The 24,285-nt window shown below is 54.9% G+C and overlaps 1 long non-coding RNA gene across 2 annotated transcripts; it reads right to left on the minus strand.

Annotated features, from left to right (window-relative positions):
* Nucleotides 1-1,118: 1,118 nt before the first annotated feature.
* Nucleotides 1,119-13,727, minus strand: LOC130850295 (uncharacterized). 2 transcript variants are annotated; one of them, XR_009052866.1, is made up of 7 exons: nt 13,337-13,727; nt 10,949-11,091; nt 8,711-10,866; nt 8,338-8,421; nt 7,627-7,807; nt 6,636-6,730; nt 1,119-5,802 (listed from the first exon to the last, which is right to left on the minus strand). It is a non-coding gene; the product is annotated as an uncharacterized LOC130850295 (long non-coding RNA). The 2 variants fall into 2 exon arrangements; XR_009052865.1 differs by having other exon boundaries at nt 10,949-11,094.
* Nucleotides 13,728-24,285: the final 10,558 nt, after the last annotated feature.

Below are 24,285 nucleotides of genomic sequence, written 5' to 3' on the forward strand. Positions count from 1 at the left end.
ATTGTATGATTTCATTTAGATGAAATGCCCAGAATAGGTGAATCTATAGAGACAGAGAGATTAGGGCTGGAGGGGTTGGGGATTAAGGGGGGGCTGACAAATGGGTACAGGTTTCTTTTTGGAGTGATTAAAATGTTCCAAAAAGGCTTGTGGTGGTGGGCACACAGCTCTGGGAATGTACTAAAAATACTTTAAATAGATGAATTGTATGGTACGTGAGTTATGTCTCAATAAGTCTCTCACTAGAAAGAATAGCCCAGTCATGGCCTGCCTTTCTGGAATAAAGTGACCTAGGTCTGGGGTCAGGGGAGGGTGCTTCTGAGCATCTTACCTGCTCCTTCCTCCTTGCCACTGTTGCTCAGGGTCCCACCAGCCTGGCTGTGGTCCCCTCAGCTCCTTACTTCCCATAGCCCCGCATCCCCAGAGTAGGAGCAGAGGGTCTGTCCTCCCTTCACCTGCAGCAGCCCCATAGCCCCAGGCTCCCTGGAAGCACCAGAACCTCCTCCTGCTGTGTGGTCCCCACCTCCCTGTTCATTTGCACCAATGAGCTTGTGCCTGTCCATATCCAACCATCCACCCACACACCCACCCACCCATCCATCCATCCACCCACCCACCCATCCATCCACTCATCCATCCATCCATCCATCCATCCATCCATCCATCCATGTGTCTGTCTTAGTTCATTTGGGCTGCTATAATAAAAACACCCAATAGATGTGGGTGACTTATAAACAACACAAATTTATTTGCTCCTATTCTGGAGGCTGGAAGTCAAAGATTAAGTTGCTGGCAGATTTGGTGTCTGGTGAGGACCGCTTTCTGGTTCATAGGCGGCAGACTTCTCGTTGTGTCCTCACATGGCAGAAGCAGGGAAGGAGCCCTCTGGGGTCTCTTTTATAAGGACATGAAGGCTCCACCCTCATGACCTCATCACCCCAAAGCCCCCACCTCCTCATTCCATTACCTGGGGGTGGGGGGTTAGGGCTTCAACATGTGAATTTTGGAAGGGACACATTTAGCCTGCAGCACCAACCATTCCTTTATCTGCCCTCTCATCCCAACTGTCCACCCACCCACCCACCACTCACCTACCCACCTACCCACTCAACCCTCCATCCACCCACAAACACTCACTGAGCACCTGCCATGTCAGCCTCAGTCTGGTGGGAAGACAGCTGAGTAAACAGAGAGTGACAACTAGATATCTAGGGCCAAGAGAGAGACCATTTCCCACTTTGGTTCTGAAAACATAAGTCCAACACCACCCCCTGCTCTGGGCTGCATCTCAAGGTAGCTGACATGATCTGACTCTTGTACCCTCTAAACCCAAATTTCTCCTCGTGGATTCCAAGAAGGCAGAAGGTGCCAGATCTGGGCCAAGACCAGGGCACTCAATACCCACATAGACCCCGGCTCCCTTCTTGCCGAGTCGTGTGACTTCCAGCAGGTTGCTGCCCTATCCCTACCCCCACCCCTGACTTGGTCCCCACTGCCCACACTGTGAAGGGACCGGGCTGGCTGCTTTCCAAGGCCCTTGCTGGGACTGGGTCACCTCTGCCACACATGGAGCAGGCCGCCTGCCACTGAGCACACGGCTTGCCTCTCCAAGTTCAGCTGTCCCTGGGCCTCTGTGGCTCCTTCTCCCCCACCCACACTGGGGCTGTGACATCTCTCAGCCTTCCCCTAAATACTACACTCTCCCTTGCATCTTGAGCCTAGAGCCATGCTGAGCACCCAGTGCAAGGCCAGCTGTATGGCGAGCGATGGTGCGATGGGGCCCCACGCCCTGCAGGGAGCATGCTTGGCTCTGCTCTGCAGTATCTGCCTGGAACTTTATCATTTCTGAACAAGAGCACCTGCATTTGGCCCTGCAGGTCCTGCCCATGGTCCTGCTGCCTAGGAGCCCCAGCCTACCCTGGGGAGCCCAGGCTCAGGCCACGCCCCTGCGCTCGTGGGCGAGAGGAGGGCTGGGGGCGGCGTGGGGCTGGGACCTGTCCTCTCTTGCTGGGCAAGGATGGAGGCTTGTCAGGTGTGCCTTTCCAGTGTCCCCCCACCCCCCTGCAGCCAATCAACGATTAGGAGTAGAATCATCTCTCTCCACAAGGACATCAAAGCCTGATGTTTCACGGGGAAGGTGCTGCCCAGGGTGTCTGCAGTGGGTGGAACAAGGGTGCCCGGCAGGGATGGGCATGGACCCTTCAAGCCAGGACAGTGTCAGAGCCTGGGTCACATTCTGTAAAGTATGGCTTCCCTGGGGCCCAAGGCTCAGAGCTGTCACAGGGCCACCTGGTGCAGGTCAGCATGAGTATCGGGCAAGGAAATGCCCACCAGGACAGCCTTCTGTAGTTTAGTCTAGAGGACGTAAACTCCCTTTCTGTCTCTCCTAGCTGTGTGAACGGAGCCCCTGAGAGCAACTTCTGGCCTCAGTTTGCTCATGTGCGCAGTGGGTGTAATCTCATCAGCCTCAGGGGTGGGGGTGAGGGGGTGTTGTAACTGCCCCAGGGGGCCCATGGAGACCCCCCAGCGATGCACTGTTTTTGGAGAGGAACACAGAGGTGGGGCCTGTGCTGGGACAGAGCAGACACTCAGGGCAGCCGGTATGTGAAGGAAGGCAGGAAAGGATGGCTGATGTGAGCTCCAGCAATGCACCTGGACTCAAGGTTGCCCAGCTAGGGCCCTGCGTTGAGGCAAGGCCATGGCTGGGAGGCAGAGTGGGAGGGAGACGGGGGCAGGAATGTCAAGGGGAAGAAGGAGCTGGCGGGTGCTCAGGAAAGAGCGCTAAGTAAGCAGTGCCTAGAGGATTAGGAAAGCAGCGAGCGGAAAGGAGAGGCGTGGAGGGCCCTTCGCAGATCAGATGAGAAGCCAGATTAGATGCTGAATCAATAGAAGAGGTTCCAGCCAGATTATAGGTGCTGCTGCGGGATGTGGTTGGCTATTTGGGGTCAGGCTGGAAGGCGGAGTGCCCTGGGCAACCAGCCGTCCCTCCAGCCAGGTAGCTGGGGTGCTGGGCCAGCTGTTACCTGCCTGGTCCCCACCTGGATTTGGGCCACGCCCACTCACAGGTGCTGGGTCCCACATTTGTCAGCTCTGTGGCCAGACGTCCCAGACCCTGGGGGCCTGCCTGCTGGAGGCTCCTGGCTGGAGGAGAGCGTAGCGGGCAAGGAGAGGTCTAGGAGGGGCAGGAGCAGACCCCACCTGCTTTCTTCCTCCCTAGGGGACCCAGCCACCTGTCCAGGCCTTCCCGATGCCTCCTGAAGCTTTCATCCCAGGCTGTGGGCTGCAGGCTCCACTGGGCCGTGGAAGACTGTGCTGTGTCTCCAGGGCCCCAGGAGGGGTAGCCATTTGGCCCCCACATCCTTGGTGGTGGTGTTGTGGGCTTTGGCACCACATAATCCTCAGAGCAGGGGGGCCAGTGCAGGCCTCAGTCACTAAAAGTGGGTGGGGGATGCCAGGAGCCCACACCTGGTACCTGGAGCTTTCTAAGCATCCTCCTCTGACCCCAACCCCACACCAGGCTAGGCCAGAGCCAGAAACCTAGCACTTTGGGGCTTTGTGGGCAACTGGGGTGGTGCTTCTCAAAGAGGGTTCCGAGGAACACTGGTCCCATAAGATGTTTCAGAGACAGAATTTCCGAGGTCAGTTTAGCTTGAGAAACTCTGGTTGCTCTCTCCTGTTGGCGGGGTGCAGTGGAGGCCCTGACCAGTCCTCAGTGAAAACTTTGCTTCCTTCCAAGATTCCCAAACTTCTTCAATCCTGTTGACATCCCATGGAACTAGAAATGGTTTTGGGAAATGGAGACCGTGTGTATCTGTGTTCCCTCCACCATAAGCACGGTCTGCTGTGCCATGATCCCTATTTTCTCCAGTGGATTCTGCCTGGAGGGTAGGTCAGGTGGTGCTCCTGCCCCACGCTGCAGATGGCATGTCTTTCCCCTGGGGGAGAGGATGCGGTGACCCTCCAGAATCTTCCACACGGTGTACGGCCAGTGGGGGTGTGCTCCCTCGGGAGGGAGCACCTTTCTGCCTCCGTGGTGGGGAGGAAAATGGCCAGGCTACCAAGAGCAGGGAGCTCTGTCCTGACTAGATGCTGGGGTCCCACGCAGTTACTAAAAACATCAGAGGGGTCTCTCCTTAGGCTGCTGGCCCGTGGGGAGGCTGGGGACAGGGGGTCCCCCCCAGCCTGCCTAGGAAGGGAGAAAAGACGGGAGGGCCGAGTGGACCTTGGGGCCCAGAGGTCCACTGGGCTGGCTGTGAGCAGAGGAGGCCGGGAAATGAGGCTCCTGGGCAGAGAGGGGCTTCCCAGACCTCAGGCTCAAAGCTGGACGACCCGGGGCTGACCAGAGACCAGTGAGGAACCAGCGGGTATGGAGGGTCAGTGCGTGGGGACAGGGAGAGACTCGGGGAGGTCAGAGGGAGGGAGCCGGCCGGGTGCAAGGGGATTTCAGGCCCCTGGTCAGGCAAGGGGAATGCCCAGAGGGGACAATGCAGGTGAGGGCATGAGGAGAGACCCCCGCCTTCCAGGCCACCTCCTGTCCCGGCTTTCCCACCCCTTCCTGAGGAGCAGCCGGCAGAGGCTCTGCTCTCCCTGCCTTGGTGGGCAGGCAGCTCCTCCCCACACCCTCAGGGAGGGCCAGCAAGGAGCCCGACAAGCAGCCCCATGTGCTCTGTGGCTGGACAGCTGCAAGGGTCTCAGGTGGACTGGGTGTGCCTAGTGGTGCGATGGGAGACACAGGCCCTGGGAGGAGCCAGGGTCCCAGGCCTGGGCGGGCAGGGACCCTCCTCTCACAGGGCAGCCGGCGCACTGTGGGAACGCCCGCACTCAGGCTACGAATGTTCCTGAAGATAGACAAGGGGCAGAGCCTGCACTCTGCCTCCCGGGGGACGGATTGACGGCTGCTCAGTGGAGGCCAGGCCGCCGGCGCAGGGTGTGCTGGGAACAGCAAGCCCCTGACTCCCACCGTGCCCCTCCCGCCCCTCCCAGCCTGGCCCCCCCACAGGGACCCGGAGCCGGTGGCTGCATCGTGGCGGGAGGTCAGCTCCAGGCACCCACCCCGCCGAGGCCGTGGCGAGCACAGAAGGGACGAGGGTGCCTATGGAGGGAGCCTGGCTCCCTCAGCCTGCCCGGGGCCTCCGGCTCCCACTGCCGCCCCCCCTCCAGCTCTGGGGCACATGTGGTCCCAACCCCCCTCCGCTCCTCCCACAGGTCCCTCCCTGCCAGGCCCAGGACCTCCCAGACTCCTGCCCTATAAAAATCCCCACATTCTTAACCCACCCTGGCTTCCAAATGGGCTCCGGATAGAGATGGGAAAGTGGTTCCAGAGGAGCGGTTGACCTTGGTCCAGTGCACGTCCAAGGGGGACACCTTCAGCCAGGTGAGATTAGGAGCCCAGGTAAATCAAGGGTCTTCTCTCTGTCCAGCTGCCTTTCCAGTGACGGCTGCGGGGACTTGGTTTTCTTGGCCAGAGTCTCAGCCTGCTGAAGCTGGACGAGCCCTGGCGTTGGTCCCAGCCAGTGTGTCCGGAGACCCCTCACCTCCGAGCCGTAGCACCAGAGACTCTAAGGGGACCTCCAGGGCCCCACGGACTGCAACCAAGCAACTCCACCTGTACCCACCTGGGTTTTCACTCCTGTCTGATTGCCCACATGTGGCAGAGTCCCCAACATGCGCAGTGCCTTCCGGGGACACACGTCAGGTGAGTGTCAAGGCTAGAGATGTGTCTCCAGCCCAGGGCTCTCCCTCCAGCTTCTCTAGTTGGGAGGGAAAGTGGCTGCCGACTCACCTCTGTCTGCCACAGGCCTGCTGGCACAGTAGAGGGGACACGGTCTCTATAAGGTGACTCTGACAATCCCCAGGCAGCACCTGGACCACAGTGCTGGACCTCAGCTTGGGGTGGATGTTGGGTATTTGAGGAAATCTCTTGTGCAACTAGAGTTAGATCAGAAAGGACCCATCCATCCCTTCACTCAATTAACTTTCAATCCATCTCTCCATCCAGACTTCTATCCTTTATTTCAATCCTCCAGGCAGCCTTCCACCCATCCACTGGCTCCTTGATACATCCATTGCTTATTTATCCATCTATTCAACCATCTTGTGGCCCACCCATTTTCAGGTTTATCCATCCATCTATCCATCCATCCATCCATCCATCCATCCATCCATCTACTTATCTACCTATTCATCCATTAATCTATCCATCTATCTCTCCATCCAACCATCCGTCCATCCATCCATCCATTAATCTCATCACCCACCACCCCTCAAATCATCCATCCATTCATCTACCTATCTACCTATTAGCCCATGAACCAGCCTATCTGTTTATCGGGCATCCATCTACCCATCCATCCATCCATCCAACCATCTATCTAGCCCTCCATCTTCCCACCCCACTTATAAATGTGGCACTCATTTCTCCAACCATCTATCCATCTATCTAGCCATCCCACTGCCCATCCACCTGTCCACTCATGATCCAGCCAAATATCCATGAACAGATAGTGCCACACAAAGCTGCCATATTGGTCACAAGGTGCAGAGTGATGCCATTCCTTGGACTGTCTGACTACTGCTATTTCGGTGAAAACACTGAGGCACAGGGGGCAGCATGGATATTGGAAATAACTACTTACAGTCAGACAGACATGGGTTCAAATCCTAACTCCACCATCTCATTAGTTGTGTGAACTTGGGTCAGTCATTTGCCTCTCTGAGCCTCAGTTTCTTCCTGTGTAAAACAAGAACATGAATGCTGAGATTGTTCTGGAAATTAAAGATAAAACGTGTAAGGTTTTCTGCACATAGTAGGCTCTTTTTTCCTTGAACAGCAAGCATTTATTTCTCACAGTTCTGGAGACTGGGAAGTCCAAGATCAAGGTGCTATCAGATCCAGTGTCCAGTGAGACCCGCCCTGGGTTTGTAGGCAGCCATCCTTGCCTTGTGTCCTCACACGGCGGAGAACAGAGGGCGAGCTGCACAGAGTAGGTTCTTAATAAAAGTTTGTGCCCTGGAGGAATGATCGTTGCACCCAGGGCTGTGCCCCGGGCTTGTTCCTCTAGCCTCGGAGCTCTCTGCCATCCTGTTCAGACGGTCATCTGTCCACCCAGTGCAGCTGAGTGGTGCCAACAGGGGCAGAACTTTGGAGCCATCGGGGGCCATCAGAGGCTTGCCACCCAGAGGTGGTCTGGGCCCAGCCCCCTGCTGCTTGCAAGGGAAGCCCTGCCTCCCCCGGCCAAGGCCGGCTGCTGCAACCCAAGCGGGCAACCCAAAGGTGCGTAGCCCGTGCTCCCAGGACATAGTTTCCCGCTGCCCCCTGCCGACGTGCCCCCACCCGAGCCCAGCTGCCAGGCACAGGATGTATGTGTACACGGCGCAGAGCAGAAATCAGAGCCAAAACCCTCCGAGCTCATCTCTGCCCGCCCCACCTGGCAGGCCTGTCCCGTCCCCATGGTAGGTAAATACAGGAATCTAGTTACGTGGCAACACGGCCGGTCTGTGGTGGCGGGGTGGATGGCTTATGTGATGGCAGCCCGGTGCTTGGCGGCCCCTGGGCGCTGCAGGAGAGGGAGGCCTCCTTCATCATGTGGCTTGTACCCTGGTGCCTGCCCCTGGGTGGGGGGTTACCTGTTTGGTCCAGGAGCCCCATATGGCCCAGACAGCAGGGATGTCCAGGCACAGGGACACCTCCGTGAAGCTTCTCTGCAGGCACACACAGGTCTATGGGCTCACCAGTGCCCAGCAGGCATCACCACATACCCTCACGGAATCCTCACACTGTCTCCACTTTACGGATGGGGACGCTCACCTTTAGAGAGAAGAAATGCTTGTTCAAGAGAAGGGTTGGTCTGACTCAGCCATGCTCTAGGGCTGAGGCCCCTCACTGGGTGGCCTGTCCTTGGCCGGGCCAGGCTCTGCCCATGTGTCCCTGAGATCTTCCCCAGCTCCCACCCCTGGAGCTCCGAGGCTGGCAGCCTCTGGGTCTGGTGAGGCAACCAGGCGACAACGGACCCCATCCTCCCACCACCTCCGCTTGATCACATGGCCTGGGGCCAGAAATACACCTATGCTTTCCTCCTCTGCTTTAAGAACCCCTGGGTACCCTGCCCAAACCCAATCAGGCTGCCCCTCTGGGAAGCCTTCCCCGACCCCCGGGTCTCCAGGGCGAAGCTCCTGAGGCTCTGTGGACCTCAGGCTCTTCTTCTGCCACAGGGGAGAGTTATTCCAGTATTGCTTGCAGATTAGGCAAGAAAACTATTGTAAAGCTCGTTCTGTGTCCCTCACACACAGAAAGGGCCCAACACACAGAAGTTATAAAATCGCATCTCAGACAGATACCGATGTATCTCCAGAACCGACGCTTTCCCACGCAGCGGCAGTGTCCGGCTTCTCTTTGGCTCCTGTCCTGATGCAGGTCCAGTCCTGAGGGAAGGGAAAACCACTGGGGACTGAGTGGGTGGATGGATGGATAGAAAATGGAAAGAATAAATGGACACAGGCTTTCATGGGAGAGAGGAGGAGGGGAAATGGAGAGAGGAGGAGGGGAGATGGAGACAAAGTAGAGGTGGGAGGTGGTCCAGCTCAGTTAACCCCATGGGCTCTGGAGCCAGACGAAGATCACATCCCAGCTCTGTGACTGGCTGGGGACAGCACCTCCCTGCATCTCATTTCTATTTTTTTCATCTAGAAAAGGGAATATAACTGTACCCACCTGGTGCACTATTGTGAAGACTAAACAAAATGATCGAGCAGGGACCTATCTTAGTGTAAGAACGCACTCGGAAAGTGACACTCGAGTTTCCTTCCTCCCGGACACTCTGGCTCCAGTTCCCAGTGAGGTCAGGTACCTGCACGGCCATTCCTGTGCTGGGTGCGCCCTGCCTCCTCCCACCCCTGTTAAAATCCCCTGGATCAGCGCCTCTCCCAGGTATGTCCTGGTTATGTAATCCCCGCGGAGTAGCTACACACCGGCCGGCTCTTCCCTGGCTCCTGTTTACTCTTTGGCTCAGGGAAGAGATCCATTCAGAAGAAATTGCTATTGTTTCTCAGCCTTCCCATGGGAAAGCGGCATAGGGGAGGAGCTCAGTGAGCGTGCAGAGGAGGTGGGGGTGGTGGCAGAGGGAGAGAGAGGGAAACAGGCCCTGGCACAGCCTGGGGCTTTCTTGATACACACAGGGCTTACCATTCACTTTATCTCTTTAAAAACAAAAGCCTCAAAGAATGTTTTGGGCGACCTGATTTTTTGATAAACCTGAAAAATTCTTACGAAGAAGGCAGACCATTATCTTACCCACTTCCTTAGTCATGACCTTTTACTTCACTTCTTACTGTGTTTCGTTGACTTTTCATTCATTCTTGAGTGTATGCATGCGTCCATCCACATGTCCATCCATCTATCCACACGTCCACCAATCTATCCATCCATCCATCCATCCATTCATCCATCTATCCACACATCCATCCATCCATCCGTCTATCCACACATCCATCATCCATCTGTCACCCATCCATCCATCCACCTACCCATCCATCCATCCACCCACCCATCATCCATCCATCCATCATCCATCCATCCATCCCTTCTTTCACCTAATATATATTGAGTTAGTAGTGGAAGAAATACTGGACTGGAGTCTTGTGACCTGGTTTCCAATCTCAGCACAGCACTCTGTTGAAGCAGAGTCCTCTGTGCAGAAAGCAAGGTTTGAGGGTGACACCTACCCAGGTCTGTGTCTCACATCTGCCATTTTCATGCCTGTCCTTAGCCAAACCCTTCCCCTCTTTGAGCTTCAGCTTCCTCATCTATGAAACACAGCAATAATGGTACTTCTTATTTTTGAGGGCACAATAGGAAAATGCATGGGAGTTCCTGGAATCATGTGAACCTTCCAGTAGGAGGTATTTAGGTCCTGTGCTTTGGGTGGGGGGGTTCCAAGATGGGGTAAGAGATAGCCCTTGTCTTCGGAGCTTCCTGGCCGTTGGAGCAGCAAAAGATCCAGCTAGCATCAGTGAGGTGGAAACGGAGAAGTATGAAAGGGGACAAGACCAGAGAGGCATGGTATGGAAGGCTGTCGATGGCTGTGGTGATCAAGGTCTTGAGCAGGGTAGAACGTGGTTGGGTTAGTATTTTGGAAGGACTCTTCTGGCTGCTGTGTAGAGAATGCATTAGAAATAGGGGACCCCAGGGAGGGAAACCAGTTAGCAGACTGGCAGTTGCCTGGAGCAAAGATAGTGAGACTGAAGGATGGGGGGATGTGGCACTAAACTTCACAGATATTTTTTTCTTCTAAATGTGAACACTGTGCAGGCACCAGCATCAACGACTTGGGCCTCTGGTGACCTACCTCACACCAGTTTCCTTGCTCATTCAGTCACGCAGCGCTCGTATCTTACCTTCCTGTCCTGTCTCCCTGGTAGACATTGCTAATCAATTGTAGCTCTCCTTTCCCTAGGGCCTAAAACCATGCCACTCAGTACGGTAGCCACGAGCTGCCATTTAAATATGGCTATTTAAGTCTAAATAAAATAAAATTAAATCAAAGGGATAATTTTGTGGCTGAAACACAATGGTCACATGTCAAGGGCTGGACGCCTGCGTGGGGATAGTAGCTCCCTGTTGTCTAGAGCAGATGGAGAACATTTCTGTCACCACAGACGTTCTCTTGGACTGTGCTGCCTCATTGCTGGGAAGGACAACAAACGGTGCCTTCTTGGGCCAAGAAGAGGAGTCCTGCCAAACCCCAGACTTCCCCGGGGTCACATCTCACTGCAGGTTCTGCTTCCATCTGAATTTTACATATGGCAAGGTCATCCTTGAAAGAGCAAGGTCCTTCTAGGCTGACCCTTCTCAAGTTCACGTTCTTGTCTCTAAGAAAAAAAAAAAAAAGTAAAACCCTTACCATGTGGCCATACACGTAATCAGCGAGTGTCATTTCTGCCCTGAGCTCACCTTATTTCTTCAGTCGCCCAAGACCTGATGCTTCTGTTTTGCGTCTATTTTTAGTGTCTCTGGGTGAATGTCATTGCCGCTGGAGGCTGACATTTCATACTCTGGGAACCTTGACCTGCTACTTTTCCGGTTGTGAGCTGAACCTGCTTTTGCATGCCCCAGAAGGAAAGAACAATGATCATTAATAATCAGCATCTTCTGGAAAATCGGAAATGGAGCCTCCGTGATCTGAGGCTGCCCTTAACCCCAGCTGTGCTGCCTACGGCGGCCACCGCATGGCTAATCTACCCAAGGTCCTGTGGCTGCTGGGGTGACAGCTTGGGGCCACCAGCCACTCCAAAGCACAGACAGTGAGCAGGAGGCAGTGGGCTAGCCACATGACCAGGGAGCACAGGAGGCTGAGGCAGAGTGATAGAAACTTGGTGGAGAAAACATTTCCAACTACGTAGAGACCTGTGGCCCACTCCAGAGACCAGCACTGGGAACACCCTCCCAGGGCAGGGTGGGGTAGAGGCAGGAGGGGGAGAGGATGCCTTGCTCCAGGTGGGTTAGGGTGTCTCTTCCGGGCTGGGGAGCTTGACTGACCCAAAATGCCAGAGCCTCTGACCCTGGGCTGTGTTCTATGCTGGGTCCTGGAAGACACAGAGGAATGAGGAGAGGACCAGGTAAGTAGCAGCAGGATACTGGGATAGGGAAGGGGCACCAGCTGGCTGCTGGCTCAGGGGTGGGGACAGAGGAGCACAGGGCCTTGCGCCTGCCGGCAGGGATGAAGCTGTAGGTTCCCCCAGTGCCCCTGGCTCCCCAGGTGCACAGGTGGTCCCTTCAGCCCCTGTAGCAGTGAGAACCGAGGCTGGTCTGGCCTTTAGGGAAGGGGGCGGTCCTTGCCGAAATCACCTGTGACAAAGAAAGCAAAGATCACGGGAACAATTCCTCCCTTTCACGCTGGGCGACCTGGCAGGAGCTTGCTGGAGCTGACAGAGGGTGGCAGCCCCTCCCAAGCAGCCCAAGGCACACAGGGCGGCAGGAAGTTCCCACGCTCCCAGGGCTGGCGCCTGGAGCCTCTGCAGTCACCTGCTGGGGGCTGGGGCTGCCAGGAGGGCGGGACCTCAGCCACCCACAGGTGAGCCTGGAGCCCCACTGCCTGGGGGTGGGGCCAGCTGTACAACATCTGCTGAGCACCTACTCCGAGCCTTGCACTTTGCATCTCCCTAAGTCCTTACAAAAATCCTAAGTTAACATTATGGTCTTCAATTCACAGAGTGGGAACCTGAGACCCAGAGAGGTTAGGTGACTTCCCTTGGGTCTCACAGCCCTGAAAGGGAAGAGTCAGAATTTGGGCTCAGGCTCCTCTGGTCTCGAAGTCCGTGCTCTTTAATCATGTATTCGCTCAGCACAGCTTTGCTGAACCCCTCCTGTGTGCCACGCTCTTCGCCAGGGGCCAGGATGGAAATGTAATCAGGGCCGTGGTCCTGTGGGCAACCTCGTGTCTCATATCATAGCAAGATTCCACGTTAGCAGTGACCTAGGGTTCCATCTGCAAAATAGGTGAGTGGGTCCCCGAACTGACCTCCGTGGAATGTGCTAGAAGGCAATAGGACAGCACATCCAGCTGTGGAGCGGAAGCCCAGGAGGAACACAACAGCCTCAGTTCCCAGATTTTTGTTTTGGTGCTACTTCTCCTGATCTCTGGACTAGGATGGTGTGACCTTGGGTGGGCGTCCTCCTTCCCTTGAAATCGAGGTGACCGAGAGCCAGCACCTCTAATCCCTTGAACATCTGCTTCCAAAGGAGTAGATGAATGGACCAGGGATCCCAGGCCATCACCACACGTGGACAAAGGCTTCTGAGGCCCCCTGGGGCTTAGAGGGTTGCTGGGCCTTCAGGTCTTGGAAGGCCCCACACAGCTGCCTCACAGGGACCACACGGCTGACGGTGCCCCCAAAGAAGACATCATCATGCCAGCTGTGAGGCCACCTCAGAGCCCAAGTTTATGGTGCGGTTAGGCAGGGTCGAGGAGCACTGCTCAGGCTGGAGTTTGGGGCAGACAGCAGCTTCTGGAGCCCAGATGAGGGTTGGAGCGGAGAGCCTGGGACAGACGGTGAAGCGAGGCTCTCCCCTTTGTGGACCCCCAGCCAGGAAACCAGTGGGACCCTATGGCCCCTCTCACTTCTCAAACTCCAGACTCTCAAGGTCAGGAACCACTGACATTGTGGCCACAAGGCAGATACTCAAGAATGACCCGTCCTCTGGGGGCCGGCTTTCCCTTCCCTGCAGGAACGGGGACTCAGGCCAGCAGCCAGGGGACCACACTGCCCACTCGCGTGTCGCACTGCCCACCTGCTTCTGGACCTGCCCATTCACATATCCACCCTTGTAACAAACACTTACCTTCATCCGCCCAAAGGTATGCAGCTACCCCATCAGGCTACCCACCAGCCAGCCGTGCACGCAGAAGTCCATCCCGTCATCCAACCACCGGTCCACCCGCTCACCCACCAGCATCCTCCATTGACTGTCCATCTACCCACACAGCCTTCGTCTGCCCATTGAGCTGTCCCTCTGGCCACGCTTTGGTGTACCCGCACATCCGTCCGCTCCCTCGAGTCCCTAGTGCCAGGCCTGACACTGTCAGTGGGTGTGAAGCAAATCTGGCGTGAACTCTGGGTGATGCAGCCAAAACCAAGTTGGTTCAAAGCAAACACTTTGTTACTGGCTTTGCAGCTTCCCCTCCAGCCACACCTGCCCTTCTTCTCCTGGGAAGTCAAAGGGCGTGGGGGTGGGGAAGCATGGGCTTTCGTTCTGACCGTTATTAGCTGCGTGACCTTGGACTTGGTAGCTTGTCCGTGTTGTATGGTGTGAAGGTTCACACCAGCACGTCTTTGCTGAGCTGCTGTAATAGCGAAATGCCCACAACAAATACTCCGCCTTATTGCCAGAATTAATTATCACTGGAGAGGCTGCACTGTTCAATTGTGTCTGACGTTACTAGAAGGAAAGTTTGCTGTGATTCCAGAACACCCAGTTAATGAAAAACTGTCTCTCTCTGCAGTTTTTCCTTCACCCAGGCCTTCCTTCTTCTAGCTGGCCGGGTCTCGTTTTCAATTGCACATTTCTATTTTATTTAAGCAGCACTGATAACACCTTTTTGATAAAAGGAAAACAAAACTTTCAGTGGCGATAAAGGAATGTCCGTGTTCTTTGTCAACTGTCCTGGGAAGAAGCATTCCACAGCCCATGTTATTTTCCCACTGGAATGTGACAAAGGAGGTGTGAAATATTTGTCCAGATCATTTCTCATCGATGGGACATTCTAATAACCACAAGAAGTGCTGGCCCTTGCTCCCGAGCACAGCCCGGAGGGAGCCACTAGTCTGGCTAGCCTGGATTTGTGGGTGTAAGAGTCCTGGCTCACTGGCTCATATGGGGAGATGGGGACTCTTGTGTTCCACTGGGGCAATGTGTCTGACCAAGTCAGCTGCTGGCCTGCTGCTGGGGCTGGGCTGTGTCAGAGGCTGAACCTGAGTCTCTGGTACATGCCAGACCCCTGGGCTCATGTGGCTTTATTCTCTCTCTTGCCTGGGAGAAACAATTAATGATCCCATTTTAGAGGAGGAGACTGAGGGTCAGAGTGGATATGAGAGACTTACTTAAGGTCACACACATTTCAGATCTGACACCAACATCCAGCTCTGGCTGCCAGAGCCAGAGGTGCTGCTGTTCACCTGGTCATCCTCTCCCTAAGTCCCCATAGTGTTTTGAGAAGGTGTGTGTTTGAGAAGGATGCCTTCTGGGCCCAACCATCTATCGTGTTTCTCCCAAAGTGATGACAGCCTAGTGTGAGTGTCTCCCATCAGCTGAGACATAGGCCCACAACTGCCTCTATGGTACAGGTCCTGTCTCTAATCAGTATGGTACCCTCACCTGGCAGGGCCCCCTCCTCCAGGGTATCCCAGTCCCAGCTGTCTCTGAAACGTCTCTGACACCAGATAGCACCGTACCATTGGCTGCTGGTCTTATATGAAAACACAGAAGCCTGGTGGGAGAGTCAGACAGGCCTGAAGTGGCAGCCAGTTCAAGATGACCTCTGACAATCCTTGCCTGTTGATATTCACCCCCTGTGAAGCCCCCTCCCACCTTGAATAGGGCTCACCTGGTAACCGATAGGATGCTGTGGGATGCTGGAGCATGACTCCCAAGGTCATGTCATAAAAGGCATTGTGGCTTCTGCTCTGTTCTCGTCAACTGCTTACCTTGGGTGAGATGCCCACCATGTCACAAGGACACTCAAGCATCCCCGTGGAGAGATCCTGAGGCCTCCCGCCAGCAGCCGGGTGAAGGAGCTCTCTTGGAGGTCAATCCTACAGCCTCGGTCAAGCCTTCAGATAACTGCAACCCCGCCCACCATCTTGACTACAGTCTCCTAAGAGATTCTGACTCAGAACCACCCAGTCCAGCTGCTCCCAGATCCTTGACCCACAGAAACCGTGGGAGATAATAAATATTTGTTGCTTCCAGCCACTACGTTTTGGGGTAATTTGTTACACAGCAAGAGATAACTAATACATGAGCTTTGAACTGTGTGCTTCACCTGCATCAGGTGACTCAACTTTGAGCCCTGGTTTCCTCCTTTATCAGACAGGTTAATCATAACTGCCTGAGAGTACCGTGCTGAGAACCGAAAGGGATGCAGCCTGCACTGTGCCCAGCATCCCCAGGGGTCATGGGGATGCTCTTATTGTTGCTGCAGCTGCATTTGCCTGTGTGAGGCTCTGACCTCCCTGCCTGGGATGTCAGCACCTGCGAGCAGGGCAACCTTCTTACATCCCTCTTATGCCCCCTCCCCTTGCCCCACACAAGCTCCCTCTCTCTCTCACCTGGCCCAGTGCCTGGCCTAGGGCTAAAGCGGGCTCTCAGTCACTTCTGCAGAACCAATGAATGAAGAAATGTTTTTTCTTAATTGAAATATTTTAATTGTGATAAAATGCAAGTAACATAAAATTTACCATCTTAATCATTTTTGATTACGTGCCAGGCTCAGTAGTGTTTAAAATACAAGTTGTTGAGCAGCCAGTCTCCAGAATTTTTTCCTCTTCCCAATGGACACTCTGTCCCCATTAAACAGCAGTTTCTCGTCCCCCTCCCCCAACCCCCGGCATCACCATCCTACTCTCTGTCTCTGTGACCTTGACTCCTCGAGGGACCTCACATACGTGGACTCACGTAGCAAGTGTCCTGGCTGGTGTCACAGCACACCCACGCTGGAGAACGTGTCAGAATGTGTCCTTCCTCTTTGAGGCTGAATAATATTCCACAGTGAATGGTTCCTTGATCTGTGTTCCTTCCCCCCGACCATGAGATCGTCGGGGTCAGGCATGAAGTCTTACTTATCTGCTTGTTCCCAGCCTGTATCTTAGAACTTGGCCCTGAATCGGCCTGACTCAAGATGTATTTATGGAAGAAATGACTAAGGTCCAGATGCCTGGGTTTGTGTCCCGCGTCCGCCACTTGTTGGCTGGGTGGCCTCTGCAGGTGGCTTGCCCTCTCTGAGCCTCCGTTTCCTCGTCTATGGAATGGGGATGGTGACTCACTCAGGGGACAGCTGTTGGGGTCAAATGTGATGACTAGGGTGTGCGTGGGGGTGTAGACGCTTCCTGATTTCACCCCCAAGGTCAGAAACAGTGACACTGCTTTGCCTGACCCAACTGCCACTCAGCAGGGGGCCAGGCATGGTGGCCGTGCTACAGTTTCAGCATGGCAGCACGGGATACTTTAATTACCACCTGTCTTCTGAGATAAAGCTGGTGGGTCCCACATTCCATACCCAGTAATTCCACCGATAAGACCCCAGGGCCAAGCTGAGATGTCTTACGTCCAGGAATGCCCGTGAAAACGATAGCAGGGGAAGAATTAGACCCAACTTTGCTTCACGCAAGGTGTAATTTCAGATACACACTGATAACTTCTCTGGGGCCTAAAGGCTCTGGAATTCCAACTGACCCTGGACAAGAGGGCAAAGGAGTTAGGAAAGTAGACTTCCTGTAGGTGAGAACATGAGCTGAGGGGTTGGACGGGCTGGGTTAAACCTCAGGTCAGTCACTGGCTTCTTAGGTGACCTTGGGGACCTCGCTGAACTGCTCTGAGCCTCAGTTTGTCCATCTGTAAAATAGGGATATTAATGGTTCCCATCATTTTCTGGGGGTGGGGGTGTGGCTGACACAGGCTCTGTACCCTGTAGCCTCCCACCTGTGTCCCTCCTCCCTGAGCCTTGATGCCTCTGCCTGTAAGATGGGGAGGCCCTCCCCCTGTCCCCTAAGAATGGCTTGTTCATCCCTTTTCTCCCAGCCCCACCGCTTAGGTTTGGTGAACTGGCCAATTCATCTTTCCAGAAGGAGGGAGTTTTCAAATGTGCTTCTTTCAAACTTGGGTCAGCCCACAGCCCTGAGCCTCTGCCAGCATCCCCACTGGGGCGGCTCGTGGCACTGCACACCTGGCGTGTCCCCCAGAGGCTCTGGGTTTCAGCCCCCTGTCCCCCCATTCCTGTCCTTGCCTTTCCCGCTCAGTACGTGCACCCCTCTCTCCCCGGTGTTCAAGGCCAGAGCCTCTTCATCAGCACCTCCAGCCCACACAGCCCGCACCCAGCCCCTCACCCAAGCCCTTCCCTCCTGCATCCCTGCTGGAGAGAAGACCCTCGCTGGACCATGACAAGAGGACAGAATGGATCCAAAGTTTGGGTTTCTATGTTATGGCAGCCCAGCCCCACTTATCCAGACGAATTCAAGGTCCCACCTTAGACAGACCTGGCCTGGGGAGATGGGTGGATTCAGTGCCTCCCCTGGGTTCCCTGCACTTGGACTTCTCCATTACCTGCCCCACCTCGCTGGAGTCACAGGCTCACAGGACCCACTCCTGGCCTGACACCCCGAGGCAGTGCGTGCCACCCTGCCCACTCCTCTGTCCCCAGTCCCGGCTCAGAGTCCATCCTCCCTGGGGCTCAGGCTCTGCCGGCCAAGCCTGTTGGGCGACTGGCCTTGGCGGGGACCCAGCTGTCCCCCGCGTGCGCATTCTTCTTTCCCGAGGAATGTCCTGGATCCAGGTTCCCACAGAGGTGCCTGAACCGAGGGGAGTGACTCTGAGCTCTGGGTGTTGTTTTGCTGCAGAAAAAGCCATTCTTTTGAACTCTGATAAGTGAGCCCACGAACGGAGCATAACTGAGACGCAGGAATTCCTGGGTCAGTGGGCATTCACTCGGGCAGGACCGCCCTCCCCCTGTAGGTCAGCAGAAATGTCAAGTGAAACCCATTCTAGTTAAAGGGAACATTAAGCAGGGGCCTTTAAAACACGGCCATTTCCTAAAATCCTCTCTTGATACCAATTAATTTCCCCGAGGAAGGAGCAGGGGTGGTGGTGGTGGTGGAGGGGAGGCGGAGACCCCTCGGAAAGCCTGGTTTTCCCACCCCAATCACTCACTGCATTTATCTAGAACTTCATCTCAACAGTAATTTAAAGACTCCAGGAAAACTGCTCCAGGCCCTAATTCATCCACTGTTTAATGGGAGTGCTGTCCCTTGGCCGCCACCACTTCCTGGGGGGAGAGATGACCATCAGGGCCCTGGGACAAGGGATCTGAGACGTTGACACTGCCAGGAGACAGAGCTGGGGAGGCCAGGGCTGGTCTGAGGACAGCTTGGACCCACAGGTGTTCCTTTACTCAACAGGCATTAATTGAGCACCTTCTGTGTAACCAGGAAGTGTCCTAGATGCTGGGACAGAGCCTCAGATGGGCCTGACAGGTGCCCTCCCCCATGTGGCTTCCATTTCACTCTGCTTCAGATGATTTGTGGTGCATGTGGTCTTGCTCTGCCTGTGTTCCTGCATGTGTGTGTGTGTGTGTGTGTGTACATGTATGTGTGTGAGAGAGAGAGAGAGAGAGAGAGAGCGCTGTCTCATTCTCCCTTTGTACTGGTTTCTACAATCTTCCAACTGTCTTGGCCAAAAGTGGCCAGAGTATGGAGAGAAGAGTCAGACCCTAGTGGGCTTCATGACAAAGCTAGATGTCCATCTCATTGAGAACAGTGGCTCAGACCCCAAATATCCCCAAGGATCAGTTGCCCAAGTAACTGGATGGAGAATTCTACCATTGATTAGTTTTGTCTGCCATGAGTGCAGAAACAGAGAGTTATGGCATGTGTGCTCTGTAGGTGCTGACCCTGCTCTAAAATCTAAACTGAGGTAGGGTTTGAGGAAAAATCATGAAAGCGCCTGGACAAAGCCATTGAACTTCATCTCAAGGGCCTGGAGTACCTTGTGACGTGGCCTAAGATTAAAAACCCACAATGACCCCGCCCATTTCCCAGGGTCACCTGATGGCCTCAAACACCTGGGAGGACTCAACCTCTACTTGGTGAGCCCACAATCACCAGCTTTATGGTGGCTGCTCTCACCTCTGGGGTCTTCCTTGTGCCCTAATTGGCTGCCGGCTCACAGTCTGCAAAGCTTGGCAGGAAAGTAGTGCACTTGGTTAATTAATCATCTGAGTCAGTCTTGGAAGGAACAGAAGCTGGAACATGTCTTGTCCTGAAGCAAGGCCCAGGGCTCCTTCCCAGAGGAGACAGCCCACCCCAGCAGCTTGCAGTTCCCAGACAAGCTACATTCGTTCCAGCCTCTGTACCTTCGCCCAGGCTATTCCCTCTACCTGGGATGCTTTTCCTCATCTGGTCTGCCTGGAAAGTGTCTCCTGGCTCCACAGGGCTCAGAGAAAACCTCCTGCCCTACTCGGCACACCTTCCCTGAGCTCTGCAGCCTCCCCAGCAGATCCGGGTTTACCATGTGGTAAATGACCTGTGTGCTGGGTCTCTGTCCTCTGCTCTATTCCAGGGGCCCAGAACACAGTCCAGCCTGGGGAGTGGCACACGGCAGGTGCCCTCCAGTATCACAGAATGATCGTGTTCCCCCTTGGTGCCTCGTGTCAACCGTTATTTCCGAGTCTGCCTCTCCCAGAGCTCATGGAAAAAGTGGCTTGATTCATTTGGTCCTAATTCAACAGAGGGCCTTTGTCCAGTTCATCCTGAGTCCTAGACACAGAAGAGAGGCCCTTATAGGTTTTTAAGGTTTACTTTTTATTATTGTTTGATAAATATTTTCTTAAAATCCTCTGAAAGGTCCTTGAGGGCGTGAGTATGTGGGGTTTTCCAGTGTGGGTGGGCACGGTCCCTGTCTGCCCTAGGAACTAGGCGGGGACAGGGAGGGCACAAGCAGGCCTCTTTGTTGCCCCTTGGGGGTGAGATTCCCACTTGGGGCTCTGACCAGGTAGGAGGAGATGCCAAAGCCTGTTTTACTGCCACAGGACTTGGCTGGAACACCTCTTCCATCTGCATGAAAGTCATAATACACTTATTGTTAATATTAGCACACTATTACCATCCATGGCTTCTTAAATACCTACTGTGTTCCCCACATGGAGCACTTTTCAGTGCATTCCCTTATTTCATCCTCCCACAACCCGCTGGCATCAATCTGAGGAATGGGAGCCCCAGAGAGGAAGTGTAAGATGGGGGTTTGGACCAAGGTCTCCCTTTCTCTCTCTCTCCACAGCCTGGGCCTCCTGAATGCCTGTCTGTATCAGCTATCTATGCTGTGTAACAAATCACTGCAAATTTAGCAGCTTCAAACAGCAGTCATCCACTAGCTCACAGCTCTGTAGGTCAGAAGTCAGGTATGGCTTAGCTGAGTCCTCCGCTCAGGGTCTTATGTGGCTGAAATTTGGGTGCTGGGCAGGCTACATTCCTCTGGAGGCTCTGGGAAGAATATACTGCCACGTCATTCAGGTTGTTGGCCAGATTCAGTTCCTTGAAGCTGTAAGACTGATGCCCCCACTTCCTTGCTGGAGAGAACCCTCTGCTTCTAAAGGGCTCCCATGATTAGGTCAGGCCAGTCCCCCCCACCCCCCTGGCCCCAGGTTGAGTGATGTCTCTTTTTTACAGTGAACAAGTTGTGCTGTCTAACACAACCTCATCATGGGATGGAACCCATCACAGGTTCAGCATCAGGGAGTACATGGGGCAGGAACAGGGTTGGGGGGATCGTGGGAACCATCCTAGCATTCTGCCCACCACAATGGAACAACTCACTCAGTAACAGGCCTCTCCACCTTGGTCCCAGGTACTGCCTTCCCATGGGGCAGCAGGTGCAGTCCTGGGCTGAGTGGGCTCCTTTGGTTCTAGGCAGCCCCTGGGTGGAATTACAGCTCCCTCCCTAATGGTTGAGAACCTCAATGAAGCAGCTTAATGTTTCCAGGCCTCAGTTTGCTCATCTGTAAAGTGGAACGGGAGCCACTGGTGGGGCAGCTGGACAAGCTGGATGAGTCAAGCAGATGAGGGTGTTGTACTGTGTGATGAACGAGGCTGCTGTGCCACGGTTTTAAAACAACCCAACCTTCTATTTCATTTTGATCAGGATGTGATTGGTGATAAAGCATGTTTTCAGGCTCAAACACATCCGAGTATACTTCAGGCATCTTTCAAAATCCAGGTGTGGCCAGAGAAGGCCCTGATTGCTGGATGGGGTCCCTGAGAGGCATGCCACGTGCTGACCAGTGCCCGCCCTGGCTGGTGGTTGCAACCTGGCCCTGCCACTGTCCAATTGCTGCAAGGGGAAAGATGTCAGGGCCATGCCGGACCCATCAGAGTAGGAACCTTGGGTGGGGAGTGGTGGCAGGTGTAACGTTCATGTGCCCATAGCAGTGGAGTGGTGATCGCTCGTTGGCAGTGCCCCAAGGGGCACCTACAACCCTGTGTCCCACCCTTCAGGGACCTCAGCTTCCTTCTCGTGTCTTATTGGAGAAGAGAGGCCAGACTGGTATTGATAGGGACAGTGTTGTCCTTCGGGGGCAGACAAAAAGCATCATATGAGGGGCCACGAAGACAGGCTCTTTCATAACAGAGGTAGGGTAGGGAATGGTTAGTGAGCAGATTCTGGTGCAACCACCTGGGTAAGCCTCTCAGCTCTACTGCTAGCGAGTTATGTGACTGAACCTCCCTGAGGCCGGCCTCATTTTCCTCGGCTGTAAAACCGAGATAGTAGTGGACTGAGCTCAAAAGGTAGTCATGAGGATGAAATGATGTGGGAATGCAGTTGGCATGTTATGAATGTTCCATGAAAATTATCCTCACCATTACCATCTTCATCTCAACCTCTTCCCCATCCCCATCGTCATTATTAACTTCACCACCACCGTCATCACCACGACCACCATCACCACCACCACCAACACCACCACCACCACCATCATCACCATCACCACCACCACCATCACCACCACCACCACCACCACCACGACCACCATCACCACCATCATCACCATCATCACAATCACCACCACCATCACCATCATCACCATCACCACCACCACCATCACCAGGACCACCATCATCATTACCACCACCATCATCACCACGATCACCATCACCACCACCACCACCACCACCGCTATCACCATCACCACCACCACCATCACCACCACCACCATCACCACCATCACCACCATCATCACCATCACCACCACCACCACCATCATCACCATCACCACCACCACAATCACCAGGACCACCATCATCATTACCACCACCATCATCACCATCATCACCATCACATCACCACCATCACCATAACTACAATCACCATCACCATCACCAACACCACCATCACCATCACCACCATCACCATCATTGTTTCATTACTAGTTTAACAGTTGGGCTTGTACCTTGACTGTTGCAGGCAGAGGGAGAAAATCCAGCCAGGACAGCTCACATGTCTAGAGTACCCATCATTTCCCAGCAGAGCCAAATGGGCTGTGGTGGTGTGTGGTGGTCACAGCAGCAGATGTTGGCCCAAAAGAATGAAGTTTGTTAACCAAAACTAGGCACTGGTGGGACTGAGTCTGGGGTCAGCATTGGGTGCTGGAAGTATCTAGGGTTGTTGGGATGCTGACAACAAACAACAGTGGGGTGAGGCATCTCCTGGCACCCACCTCCTTCCATCCACTCCTCAGAAGGGACTCTTTGGAGAGGGTAGGCAGGACCCCAGGGGTCTCATGCCACCCCCACCTCTCCCTCGCTGATGGTCTCAGACAGGCCTCTTTGGCTTCAGCTCCCTCTTCCCTAACATGGGGACACAGAGGGCCACCACTGGTGGCCTGCCCTGAGCAGCCAGTAGGTGGTGCTGATGGGTGTGAAAGCCACCTGGGGGCAGGTAGGAGGGGCCCGTGGGTCGGAGGAGCTGCAGGGGCCCTGCGGCAGGTGTCAGCGGGAGTGGCCCCAGCAGGGCACTGCAAGGGCCCCCAGGATTCCTGGGCTGAGAGGCGGGCTGCTGTCAGAGGCTCTCCCCTTCCACTCAGTGGGGGTGCAGACCCGGCTGGGGCATCTCAGCAGCTGTCTGTCCACAGGCATCCGAAGCCCAGGGTAAATCAATTGAGGGGTAATGACGTCCTGCCTGTGTCACCCCTGCCTCCCCATCTCACCAAATGGCGTCTCTGTTGCCCCAGGAGTTGTCTGGACACCCCCCTCCTTGACTGTCATCTCGATTCTGTCCCTGAGCCCTGTCGGAGTCCCCTTCTGTCCCACCGCTATCTCCCACCCAGGAACCTGTGTGACCGTGGTCACCTCCCCTCCTGCCCCTTCCAACGGCCTTTCACGTAGCATCTGGAAGAAACTTCTAAAGTGGCAGAGAAGGCCCCGTCCCTGCCACAAGTAGGGTCCCGGCCTTGGGATAAAGTGCAAGGCCCTGACAAGGCCCGCAAGGCCCCGTGAGGTCCGGGGCCGGCTCCTGGCTGGTGGCTGTGGTCCCGTCTCGGGTGGAGGGCTGGCTTGCTGTCAGGGTCCGGGCAGACGGAGCTGACTCTGAGTCGGGGGGAACGAGGCTCCCTCCCCTCTGGGCCTTGCACACTCGCTCCCCTCTTCCCACCCACCTGCCTCATGGGGGCGCCTTGTGGGTTTATGCTTTACTGTGTGTCTGGCTTATGGGGTGCGTTGCGTATGGGAAATCCTCAAGAGTGTTCTGTATTTGTATGCCTACTATTACTAATATTTTAATAGTGCCTGGAAAGGGAAGGAAGGAAGGAAGGAAGGAAGGAAGGAAGGAAGGGAGGAAGGAAAGGCATCCTGGCTGCGTCATCCCCGGTCCCCTGGGTGCCTCCAGGATCACTGAACGAGGCGGCTGTGTTGATCCCCCACAGGGGGCACCCAGGCAAACCGGGGAGCCCTGACTCACCCAGGGCAGGTCTTGGGTAGGGCGGTGCTCCACCCTGACCTTAACCCCAGGGAAAGGAATGGAGGCAGGAAGAA

This window comes from Hippopotamus amphibius, chromosome 3 (assembly GCF_030028045.1).
Source record: "Hippopotamus amphibius kiboko isolate mHipAmp2 chromosome 3, mHipAmp2.hap2, whole genome shotgun sequence".
NCBI classification, from domain to species: Eukaryota; Metazoa; Chordata; class Mammalia; order Artiodactyla; family Hippopotamidae; genus Hippopotamus; species Hippopotamus amphibius.